This window comes from Paralichthys olivaceus, chromosome 3 (genome assembly GCF_024713975.1).
Source record: "Paralichthys olivaceus isolate ysfri-2021 chromosome 3, ASM2471397v2, whole genome shotgun sequence".
Classification (NCBI taxonomy): Eukaryota; Metazoa; Chordata; class Actinopteri; order Pleuronectiformes; family Paralichthyidae; genus Paralichthys; species Paralichthys olivaceus.
Window position 1 is genome coordinate 26,645,691 of NC_091095.1, and position 13,314 is coordinate 26,659,004.

General features: G+C 38.5%; 1 long non-coding RNA gene across 1 annotated transcript; it reads left to right on the forward strand.

The window, feature by feature from the left end:
- Nucleotides 1-9,109: 9,109 nt before the first annotated feature.
- LOC138407320 (uncharacterized) lies at nt 9,110-12,930 on the forward strand. Its single transcript, XR_011240750.1, has 4 exons — nt 9,110-9,463; nt 9,825-9,978; nt 10,982-11,094; nt 12,851-12,930. It is a non-coding gene; the product is annotated as an uncharacterized lncRNA (long non-coding RNA).
- The last annotated feature ends 384 nt before the right edge of the window (nt 12,931-13,314 follow it).

A 13,314-nucleotide genomic window follows, 5' to 3' on the forward strand; every position in this document is an offset into this window, starting at 1 on the left:
ATTTTTGGAAATGTATAAAACCTGTGATTGTGTAATGTGGGCACATGCCAGTCTTGGTGCCAGAAAATGATGCAAACTAGCTTTGAACTATCAACAAGTACAGTCTTTGTAGCACCCACTAGTGAATGCCACCGCCTGTACAGAGAGGGGCAATCTTGCACATGCTCTTCTCAAACACAGTGTGATAAGTGGGATATGAAAAAGAATAAATAACTGTCAAAGAGACAGACAGACAAATAACAACACACTGAGATACACTTCCTTGATGAATCTATGTACACATGATATTTTTTATGATTGAGCGTGCACTCACTTACATACCTGCAGATTGTGGTCATGGCCAGACAAGTACACAGTGACTCTGTATTTATTCAGCAGGGGCCTCAGTCTGTTGACCAGACAGGATAATGACCAGCCACCACAACATAGGCTGATCTGACACATGTCATACATACTGGCACTTCAGTTAAAAGGCAACAACAGAACAAAATGTAACTGTATCAACACAAATAAAACAAAAATAGTTATGAAACAAGATGGAATAAATAAACATTATTTTATATATGTGGGTGTGTGTGTATATATGTACATATATAGTTGTATGTGTATATACATGTACCCATACATTATTATTTTTTATTATTATTATCATTATCATTATCATTATCATTATCATTATCATTATTATTACTATTACTATTACTATTAATATTATTTATCCAATTTAATTTAAATCAATTGAAACAATTCCTAAAAAAGTTAGACATTTTTTTAAACAAAATCACTTTCCTCACCTCTCTTCCCTCATGAAAGTGAGGGAGTAGGGGGAGGCAGAGTTCACAGCCCGAACAGGCGGGGTAGGGCTTAGCCGAGACAGGCTTCTCTCCCCGACTCTGCTACCCTTATTATATGAATGGTATAAAAAAATATGAAAAGGAGGATTCCAAACCAAATCACTTTCATTAATTTTTTTTTTTTAAATATACTAATTAATTAATAAGGAGATATTATATATATATATATATTTAATGAATTTTTCTCCATTCATTTCCCTTATATCAACCACCAATCCTAAAAAAAGTTGGAATCATAAACAAATTACTGTCCCAATAAGGATTTCCCTAAAATTAAAAAAAATATTTTAAAACATACTCAGAAATTTCAATTACTTATGAATTTTTTACAACTTTAAAATATTTTTTTCTCCTTAAAATACACATCCCACTCTCAAACAATGAGAATTAAACTTTACAAATATATTTTATCCACTAATTAACCAAAAAATGGTAAATACACTGAGATTCTCAGACGTTTTGTTTTAACCACGATAAATAGGAACACGTGTGAGCAAGGCATCCCCCCAAAATACATTACAAAACACAATAGAATGAAATACAACAATAAAATGAAATACTTGTTCTACTACTACTACTACTTATGGTGAGTATACTGATGACATGATGCTATTGTGATTGTTAACAACAGTATGTAACAATAATACTATATAATGATAATATTTCTAATAATATATTAGAAATATGTGTTGTGCTTCTGCTGCTGCTTCATTGGAAAAAAAAACATTCAGCCACTCGGCCCTGTCCAAGATGAAACACTAAAACACTTGACTTCGGCTAACAATAGTCTTTGGCTTCCACTGACTGCATTTCCATTGGATTTTCACTCAAAATCACTGCTTTTTAATGCTTTGTGAGTGTGGGAATCATGGGGATTGTGACTTGATCAGGTGGGTGCAATGGTTTTTTTCATCCACCAGATGGAGGTCAATGACCACTGAGCACAACAGTTTTTTCAAGCTTCAACATCTTGAATCAACTTTATCAGTCTTCAAGTCAAGTCAACTTGTCACTTATCAATAATGCCATATGTGCAGGACATACAGAGAATTGAAATAGTGTTTCCCTCTTATCCCCGGTGCAAACACTGTTGTGCTGCTGGGAACGTGGGTTTCATCTTTCTACGAGCTTCCAATCAAAAGCGGTTCACTTTGGATCTCTCTGTGCAAAGCCGCTACAGTCTGCACCACATGTGATGCTCGGTCTCAGGGAGGGCCGTGCCCACCCTCCGGTGGCCGCTCAGGGACCTGCACCAGACACACTTTGGATCTGTCTGTGCAAAGCCGCTACAGTCTGCAGCACATGTGATGCTCGGGCTCAGGGAGGGCTGTGCCCGCCCTCCGGTGGCCGCTCAGAGACCCACACCCGAGCTTTTTTTTTTAAAATCAAGCCTCTCAAGCCCTTTAAGGCCTTATCTCTGATAACTCATGGAGGCTTCGGGCAGGGGATCTGAAAAATGAGTATGCTTGTCAGGGGACAGGGTCTGACCGCTGTGCCGAGTTTCAGACCCGTGCGACCTCCGCAAAGGTCAAAGGTCACATGATGGATGGCTTATCTCAGTGTTTGTGCCGTCTTCTTACCCCCTCTCGCCCCTATACCCTGAGCCCCTAACCCTTATGACCTGAAACATGCTCCTAACACTATTCTGGAGGAGCGATTTGGGCCTCCACACTGTTTCACTCCCGACCGTCCCATTCACTTATCACAGGGAGTCGTTTTTCGCCCATATCTCCACAACCGTAGGTCGTAGCTGCCGGCCACTGCCACCAACGGAAAGAGCACCCCTGAAAATGGGGGGGTAGCCAAAGTCCGGAGTCTCTGGCACCCCGGGAAATAGCGTGTCCGCAGGGCCGGACGCGGACACACTCGGCTATTATCCCCTTACCTAACCCTAACCCTAACTCCCTAACCCTAACCCCTAACCCTAACCCCTTACCCTAACCCCTAACCATTGGCCCCATGCCTAAACCTAACCATTAACCTAGCCCTAGATCCTAACGCTAACCACTTCCCCTTCTCTAATCCTAACCACTTCCCTTTTTCCTAACCCTAACCAAATCCCCCTTTTCCCTAACCCTAATGATTAACATTTTAAATTAAAATTTTAAAAATTTTAAAAAAGGGGATGAAAATGATAACAAACACAGGACTAATGCTCAAGGCCGTAGGCCAAAGAATGGAACCAACAGGTTCTGTTCATGACTGTGGCCAGAACAAACCTGGAGCAGATTCTCCCCTTTAAACAAATAAAACAAAAATAGTTATGAAACAAGATGGAATAAATAAACATATTATTTTATGTATGTGTGTGTGTATATATATGTACATATATAGTTGTATGTGTGTATACATGTACGCATACATTATTATTTTTTATTATCATTATCATGATCATTATCATTATCATTATTATTATTATTATTACTATTAATATTATTTATCCAATCTAATTTAAATCAATTGAAACAATTCCTTAAAAAAGTTAGACATTTTTTTAAACAAAATCACTTTCCTTACCTCTCTTCCCTCATGAAAGTGAGGGAGTAGGGGGAGGCAGAGTTCACAGCCGGAACAGGTGGGGAGGGCTTAGCCCGGACAGGCTTCTCTCCCTGACTCTGCTACCCTTATTATATGAATGGTATAAAAAAATATGAAAAGGAGGATTCCAAACCAAATCACTTCTATGATTTTTTTTTTTTTTTAAATATACGAATTAATTAATAAGGAGATATTTTAAATGTTATTCCTAATTCTATTTTACAACTCAAACTAGATTGTAAACAATATTTTACATACAACAACAAGTTTTAAACTTGATAAAAATAACATTTTCCTCTGATTGGCTCCACTACTCCCAAAGGATCATGGGAGTTGATTAAATAATGAATTTTTCTCCATTCATTTCCCTTATATCAACCACCAATCCTAAAAAAAAGTTTGAATCATAAACAAATTACTATCCCAATAAGGATTTCCCTAAAATTAAAAAAAAATATTTTTAAACATACTCAGAAATTTCAATTACTTATGAATTTTTTACAACTTTAAAATATTTTTTTCTCCTTAAAATACACATCCCACTCTCAAACAATGAGAATTAAACTTTACAAATATATTTTATCCACTAATTAACCAAAAAATGGTAAATACACTGAGATTCTCAGATGTTTTGTTTTAACCACGATAAATAGGAACACGTGTGAGCAAGACTTCCCCCCAAAATACATGACAAAACACAATAGAATTAAATACAAAAATGAAATGAAATACTTGTTCTACTACTACTACTTATGGTGAGTATACTGATGACATGATGCTATTGTGATTGTTAACAACAGTATGTAAAAAAAATATTATATAATGATAATATTTATAATAATGTATTAGAAATATGTGTTGTGCTTCTGCTGCTGCTTCATTGGAAAAAAAAAACTTTCAGCCACTCGGCCCTGTCCAAGATAAAACACTAAAACACTTGACTTCGGCTAACAATAGTCTTTGGCTTCCACTGGCTGCATTTCCATTGGATTTGCACTCAAAATCACTGCTTTTTAATGCTTTGTGAGTGTGGGAATCATGGGGATTGTGACTTGATCAGGTGGGTGCAATGGTTTTTTTCGTCCACCAGATGGAGGTCATTGACCACTGAGCACAACAGTTTTTTCAAGCTTCAACATCTTGAATCAACTTTATCAGTCTTCAAGTCAAGTCAACTTGTCACTTATCAATAATGCCATATGTGCAGGACATACAGAGAATTGAAATAGTGTTTCCCTCTTATCCCCGGTGCAAACAACATTCAACATGAAATATCAAATATCAAAAATACAAGTCATTCAAAGATAGAAACAGGCAGTGGCAAATCTAGATGATATCAAGAGTATAAATATTGCATATATGGCGGGATGAACAGAATGAACGGTATTAATAGAAACAGAATTATCATTGGAATATCAATAGAAATATGGAAATATGAACAGAATTACAGTAGAAATAGAAATGGGATGCTCTCCAAAAAAAATCCACCACCACCACCACGACTACAAATGACTTCAAACGTGCTCCTAACACTATTCTGGAGGAACGATTTGGGCCTCCACACTTTTTTCACTCCTGACCGTCGCATTCATTATCATGATCATTTATTGTTCTCTTAGTTTGTTGTTGTTGTTGTTGTTGTTGCTGCTGCTGTTGCTGTTGCTGCTGTTTGGTGTGATGTTTTAAATCCATGTTTTATTTTTGCTACAAAGGACAATGCCTTGAATACATTGATTTTATTGCATTAAAATACAATACATAATACAAAAGAATGAAATACAACAATAGAATGAAATACAACCATAGAATGAAATACAACCATAGAATGAAATACTACCATAGAATGAAATACTTGTACTACTCCTACTAATGGCAACCGTACTGATGACATGATGGTCGTGTGATTGTTAACAACAGTATGTAATAATGTAATAATAGTAACACACTTTGGATCTGTCTGTGTGTATGTAATAATAATAACACTATATAATGATCACATTTATAATAATATAGTAGTAATATGTGTCTGTTGTGCTGCTGGGAACGTGGGTTTCATCTTTCTACGAGCTTCCAATCAAAAGCGGTTCACTTTGGATCTCTCTGTGCAAAGTCGCTACAGTCTGCACCACATGTGATGCTCGGTCTCAGGGAGGGCCGTGCCCACCCTCCGGTGGCCGCTCAGGGACCCGCACCAGACACACTTTGGATCTGTCTGTGCAAAGCCGCTACAGTCTGCAGCACATGTGATGCTCGGGCTCAGGGAGGGCCGTGCCCGCCCTCCGGTGGCCACTCAGAGACCCACACCCGAGCTTTTTTTTTTAAAATCAAGCCTCTCAAGCCCTTTAAGGCCTTATCTCTGATAACTCATCGAGGCTTTGGGCAGGGGATCTGAAATCTCCGTATGCTTGTCAGGGGACGGGGTCTGACCGCTGTGCCGAGTTTCAGACCCGTGCGACCTCCGCAAAGGTCAGACACACCCCTCTTTTTGTTCTATAAAGCCTCTCAGGCCCTTTAAGGCCCTTATCTCTGATAACTCATGGAGGCTTTGGGCAGGGGATCTGAAAAATTAGAATGCTTGTCAGGGGACGGGGTCTGACCGCTGTGCCGAGTTTCAGACCCGTGCAACCTCCGCAAAGGTCAGACACACCCCTCTTTTTGTTCTATACAGCCTCTCAGGCCCTTTAAGGCCTTATCTCTGATAACTCATCGAGGCTTTGGACCGGGGATCTGAAATCTCCATTTGCTTATCAGGGGGCGGGGTCTGAGCGCTGTGCCGAGTTTCAGACCCGTGCGACCTCCGCAAAGGTCAAAGGTCACATGATGGATGGCTTATCTTAGTGTTTGTGCCGTCTTCTTACCCCCTCTTGCCCCTATACCCTGACACCCTAACCCTTATGACCTGAAACATGCTCCTTACACTATTCTGGAGGAGCGATTTGGGCCTCCACACTGTTTCACTCCCGACCGTCCCATTCGCTTATCACGGGGAGTCGTTTTTCGCCCATATCTCCGCAACCGTAGGTCGTAGCTGCCGGCCACTGCCAGCAACGGAAAGAGCACCCCTGAAAATGGGGGGGTGGGGGTAGCCAATGTCCCGAGTCTCTGGCACCCCGGGAAATAGCGTGTCTGCAGAGCCGGACGCGGACACGCTCGGCTATTATCCCCTTACCTAACCCTAACCCCCTAACCCCCTAACCCCCTAACCCCTAACCCCTAACCTCTAACCCTAACCCTAACCAGTGGCCCCATGCCTAAACCTAACCATTAACCTAGCCCTAGATCCTAACTCTAACCACTTCCCCTTCTCTAATCCTAACCACTTCCCCTTTTCTTAACCCTAACCAAATCCCCCGTTTCCCTAACCCTAATGATTGACATTTTAAATTTAAATTTTTAAAATTTTTAAAAAGGGGATGAAAATGATGACAAACACAGGACTAATGCTCAAGGCCGTAAGCCACAGAATGGAACCAACAAGTTCTGTTCATGACTGTGGCCAGAACAAACCTGGAGCAGATTCTCCCCTTTAAACAAATAAAACAAAAATAGTTATGAAACAAGATGGAATAAATAAACATATTATTTTATGTATGTGTGTGTGTGTATATATGTACATATATAGTTGTATGTGTGTATACATGTACGCATACATTATTATTTTTTATTATTATTATTATTATTATCATTATTATTATTATTATTATCATTATTATTATTATCATTATCATTATCATCATCATTATTATTATTATTATTACTATTACTATTAATATTATTTATCCAATCTAATTTAAATCAATTGAAACAATTCCTAAAAAAGTTAGACATTTTTTAAAACAAAATCACTTTCCTCACCTCTCTTCCCTCATGAAAGTGAGGGAGTAGGGGGAGGCAGAGTTCACAGCCCGAACAGGCGGGGGAGGGCTTAGCCCGGACAGGCTTCTCTCCCTGACTCTGCTACCCTTATTATATGAATGGTATAAAAAAATATGAAAAGGAGGATTCCAAACCAAATCACTTTTATGAATTTTTTTTTTAAATATACGAATTAATTAATAAGGAGATATTTTAAATTTTATTCCTAATTCTATTTTACAACTCAAACTAGATTGTAAACAATATTTTACATACAACAACAAGTTTTAAACTTGATAAAAATAACGTTTTCCTCTGATTGGCTCCACTACTCCCAAAGGATCAAGGGAGTTGATTAAATAATGAATTTTTCTCCATTCATTTCCCTTATATCAACCACCAATCCTAAAAAGAAAGTTGGAATCATAAACAAATTACTATCCCAATAAGGATTTCCCTAAAATTAAAAAAAATATTTTAAAACATACTCAGAAATTTCAATTACTTATGAATTTTTTACAACTTTAAAATCATTTTTTCTCCTTAAAATACACATCCCACTCTCAAACAATGAGAATTAAACTTTACAAATATATTTTATCCACTAATTAACCAAAAAATGGTAAATACACTGAGATTCTCAGACGTTTAGTTTTAACCACAATAAATAGGAACACGTGTGAGCAAGACTTCCCCCCAAAATACATGACAAAACACAATAGAATGAAATACAACAATAAAATGAAATACTTGTTCTACTACTATTACTACTACTACTTATGGTGAGTATACTGATGACACGATGCTATTGTGATTGTTAACAACAGTATGTAACAATAATACTATATAATGATAATATTTATAATAATATATTAGAAATATGTGTTGTGCTGCTGCTTCATTGGAAAAAAAAAACATTCAGCCACTCGGCCCTGTCCAAGATGAAACACTAAAACACTTGACTTCGGCTAACAATAGTCTTTGGCTTCCACTGACTGCATTTCCATTGGATTTGCACTCAAAATCACTGCTTTTTAATGCTTTGTGAGTGTGGGAATCATGGGGATTGTGACTTGATCAGGTGGGTGCAATGGTTTTTTACGTCCACCAGATGGAGGTCATTGACCGATGATCACAATAGTTTTTTCAAGCTTCAACATCTTGAATCAACTTTATCAGTGTTCAAGTCAAGTCAACTTTATGATCAATAATGCCATATGTGCAGGACATACAGAGAATAGAAATAGCTTTTCCCTCTTATCCCCGGTGCAAACAGCATTCAACATGAAATATAAAATATCTAGTATGTAATAATGTAATAATAACAACACACTTTGTGTGTATGTAATAATAATAACACTATATAATAATCATATTTATAACAATACAGTAGTAATATGGGTCTGTTGTGCTGCTGCTACTGCTGCATCATTCACTACTGACCGTCCCATTCGCTTATAATGGAGAGTGTTTTTCCCTGAATATCTCAGGGACGGAAGGTCGTAGCTGCCGGCCACTGCCACCAACGGAAAGAGCACCCCTGAAAATGGGGAGGTAGCCAAAGTCCTGAGTCTCTGGCACCCCGGGAAATTACGTGTCCACCGAGCCGGACGCGGACACGCTTGGCTATTATCCCCCTACCTAACCCTAACCCTAACCCCTAACCCCTAATCCTAACCCCCCCCCCCCCACACACACACACACACCCACACACAATCATTTATTTATTTTAATAAATATCAATTTTTGTACAGTTTACTGAATATATTGCGATACTACTGCTCAATTAATTACTATTATTATCCCATCACCTATTCAATTTGTAACCCATGTCAAGATATGATATAAATAAGAATAAATAGTTTAAAGGCTGCATAAATAAGTTTAAAATTAGTGATCCATTTTATGTAAGTCAATTCATCAAAGTTAATTAGAAATGTTCATACAACAATAATTTAATGTCTATTTAAGATTAAAAGTATGCTGACAGAAATTTCATGCCTGCCCCTTTAAGGGACTAGTGACACTCAACGCAGCGCCTGCGTGATGCTGCAGCAGAGACCATAGGGAGAGAGCAGAGGAGAAAACGGAGAAAAACGAGCTGCGATTAATAAGCAGAAAAAGAGTGAAAAAAGTTGATTTAGCAGTTGAAAAATATAACTTACCTGGTCGGGAACTGACGGGGATTTTATGAGAACTAAGTCACACCGGTTTTGGTGAGTTTTGTGTTCATTTTCTTGCAATTTTGCTGCGTTGTACCTTTTTAGCGGAAAGCTAATGCTAAAAACGTAGCTATTCACAAGGAAATGCTCCGTCATAACCTGTTTATCAGTTATTTTTTTGGGTTTATGAAGACTGTAAATGTTACAAAAGTGTGTGTAAGCTGTATAAATGAAAGGTATGCGCTGTAGTTTGTGTGGGAGACGGAGCCGTGAGTTGAAAGAGACCGCTCCGCTGCCATTTTGAGACGAAAAAACACCGTAGCAGTAACGTTACAACTCAGAAACTGTGAAACATTTAATTGTGTGATTTGAGGATTTAAAAAGAGATTATTTGTGTTTATGACATGTTACACAGGTCAGGTTTTTTGCTCGGTTTGAAGCTGGGTCGGAGCAAGGACTGTGCACACACAGACGGGATTCAAGATGGCGAGCCAGACCCAGACCTTCACCTTCAACTCATCTACTCCTTCGCGCCAGTGAGGAAATCTTCGGCGTATGGTGACTCAGTGGTAGGAGTATCAGGAACTAGTTTGAACTGAACTGATTGATTTGTTATTTTTTTCGGACTAAATTGAACTGAGGAGAAAAAAGACTGGTCTAACTTAACTTAGATTAGCTACGAAAGGAAAAAGTGAAATACTCTTTTCAATTATACTTGCCTTAGTATTAGGAACCTGCAGGGTATTTGTTTTGTTTTGTGTACTGTATTTTATATGTGTGTTTTGCATTCAGTAAATTGCCGGCCTTTTGTACTTAGAGCAACGGTCTCTGGTGTGATTAGTCTTGCTTCCCACTCCTTAGAACCTAGAACTGGTCCAGTGGCGCAGTAAGTGGTGTGATACCGGTGCTACAAATTCAATTAAATTTTATTTGTATAGCACCAAATGATAATATACATTATCTCAAGGAGCTTTACATAGAAGGTCAAGACATTAAAATATTGTTTAATATAGAGAAACCTAACAGTTCCCACAATGAGCAAGCACTTTGGTGACTGTGAAGAGTAAAAACTCCCTCACATACAGGGAGAAACCTCTAGCAGAACCAGGTTCAATGTGGACGGTCATCTGCCTCTACTGGTTGGGGTGAGCAGAGAAAAATGGGGAGAGAAGAGAAACAGTGGGGAGGGGGAGGCGAGAGACCGGAACACTTGAGCAACATCAGGTAGCAGCTCTGACTAGTTAAAATGTAAACGATAACAGTGTAAAGAAGTTATTGATTATTAATGATAGCAGCAACAATTAATATAATAATTAATTAAGTATTGTTGTTAATAATAATAATGATGATAATAATAATAATAATAGTTGTTCTCCTTCAGTTCTGGAGTCAGAGATACCTGCAATGAGAGAGAAACAGTGGGGGGGGGGGGGGGGGGGGGGGGGGGGCGGTTCAGGACTCACCTGATCCAGCCAGGCTTTATCAAAAAGGAATGTTTTAAGTTTAACCTTAAATGCACAGAAGGTGTCTGCCTGGTAGCTGAATGCTCTACCTCATGTTCTACTCTTACAGACTCTTGAAACCACAAGAGAGACTGTGTTTTGGGAACGAAAACACCTACTGTAGATGCTTGAGAGAGAGTCTGAGCCAGGGACAGTAAATATGGTTGAGGTTCCATCAATAAGGTGAGTAATAAAAAATGTGATACCTTACTGTGATGTAAACTGTGTTCTGAGAATGTTTTGTAAATCTGTGGGGATTTATGTAGGTAACATTAATTTGACAACCTTTACCATTTCTATTGGGGAGCCAATTTCACGGCTATGCTCAGTATCAAATTCTAAATCCACATTAAAAAATTGGGGAGTAAAAACATATGAAAAGATGAGGAGGGCAGTTGATTTGCATGTGATTTTTACTATGTTGTAGACTGGTTTGTTTTAAATGTCCCCATGCAAAATGGAACGTGCATAACTTGTAGGTACTACAGTACCAGTATAGTGCCTGGAAAAGATAATATTGGATACATGCATGATGCCTCGAGCTGCAACTGACAAGTAACACAGAAAGTGAGGGTAAACAAATGCACGTAAGAGGCATTGTCATCATCCACAGGGTCTTCTCCTGTGTCTTTTCACTCTGTAATGTGTATACTGATGACTGCCGCAGCTGGCATGACAACAGATTACTTTTCAAACTTGCTGATGACTCTGTGACAGTCAGTCTCCTCCATGCGGATGAGAACAGCCATGGTCCCATTGTGGATTGTGAATCTGTATTGCTGTGACTGCATTTTTACTACTAAATGTGACAAAAACCAAGGACATGAGTTTTAGGCATCAGCCCTCAAACTCTGAGTACTATCATCAAGGGGCAGGTGATAGACTTTGTAAAGAACTACAAGTACCTTGGGTTGAACATTAACTATGATCTCTCTGATGACTATGTCCCTGATGATGGCTGTTTGTATTACGGATAGCATGTGGCTGATCCCTTATTCAGTAGAACATGTAGTAACATGTCCATGTTCCATGCTGTTTATTTAAAAATAATTTACTTGTCTTCTTGTACAATGCTCAATGATATAGATATCCATTCCAGATTTCTGCAACATACCTTGGAATTGTATCCATAATTAATTATGAAAATAAATCCAGTTTATGATTTGTGATATATGACAATTTGATTCTGACTGATCATAATTCAAGGTCAGCTTTAATTTGCCTCAATTCAAGATACCTTAAATGAAGTTTAAAGTTAGAATGTCATTGTGGAAATCCTAAACCAGAATTGTGATTAATGAAGCATTGTGTTAGTTCATGCAGGACACGGAGTCATGTGCTCAGCTATACCGATAGGTTTATGGGTGCTCGTCAGTCACCCACCAATCACAGCCCATTCTCTCACCAAAGCGGTCCCTTTAAATACAACCTCATCCTCACTGATCCCTGCTAAGCTATAACACTTTTAGCACTGTAATGGAAATTTTACATTTGTGTGTGTATAAATGCATAAACAGACATGTATGTGGAGGACTGACCAAATGGTTGACCAAATTGTTCATCTAAAAGGGCAACTTTAAGGTTTACGGTGATGGCTTAAGAAACTTGAGTTTTATGGCCTTGAGAAACCACAACTTTATGGTATCTCGTATCTCTGATTGGGATCAAACAACTGGGATCTCACAGGGGGGGGGGAGTCATCCACAGAACATGTAAACAAAAGGACAGGATGTCTCCTCCACTGAGTGAAAATACAGAAGGGTAATATATACCTTTGCATGCTTAGTGGGAGGGGGCTGTGAGTTATAAGAACACAGATTCTCCTATGTTCTTTGCTTATTTGTGCATGTCATTCAGGTGATGTGTACCAATGAGTCCATCTGCAGATGCTGAATTAAACTTAAAGAAAGAAGTGTTTGACTTTGTGCTTGTTTCACAGAAACTGCCACCACAGCACCGAGTCCAAACACGGTTGTGGTAAATCATCTTAAACAAAGGTACCTTGCCTGCTACGCCCACTGGGGGCTCTGCATATGTTTCCTGTTTTTATCTTAGCACGCTGCTTGGCTAACCAGGGAACATCCAAAGAATGGAGCCTTCAGCGCCAATCATAACTGTGTCCCCATTTGCAACAAATGGGTAAATCATGACAAAGAGTTCCTGACTGAACTCGGAATAAAATGAATTTCTGAAACTATAATAGTTCAACTGAATTGTAGATATCTAATGTTATTTTAATTCTACCATTACCTGTCTTGACATGTACTGTAGATGCTTGAGAGAGTGTCTGAGCCAGGGACAGTAGACATCACTGAGGTTCCATCAATAATGTGAGTATTGAAACGCATGATATTTTACAATATACTGTGAAGTAGATTCTCAGAAAGTTACAGAAATTTGTGG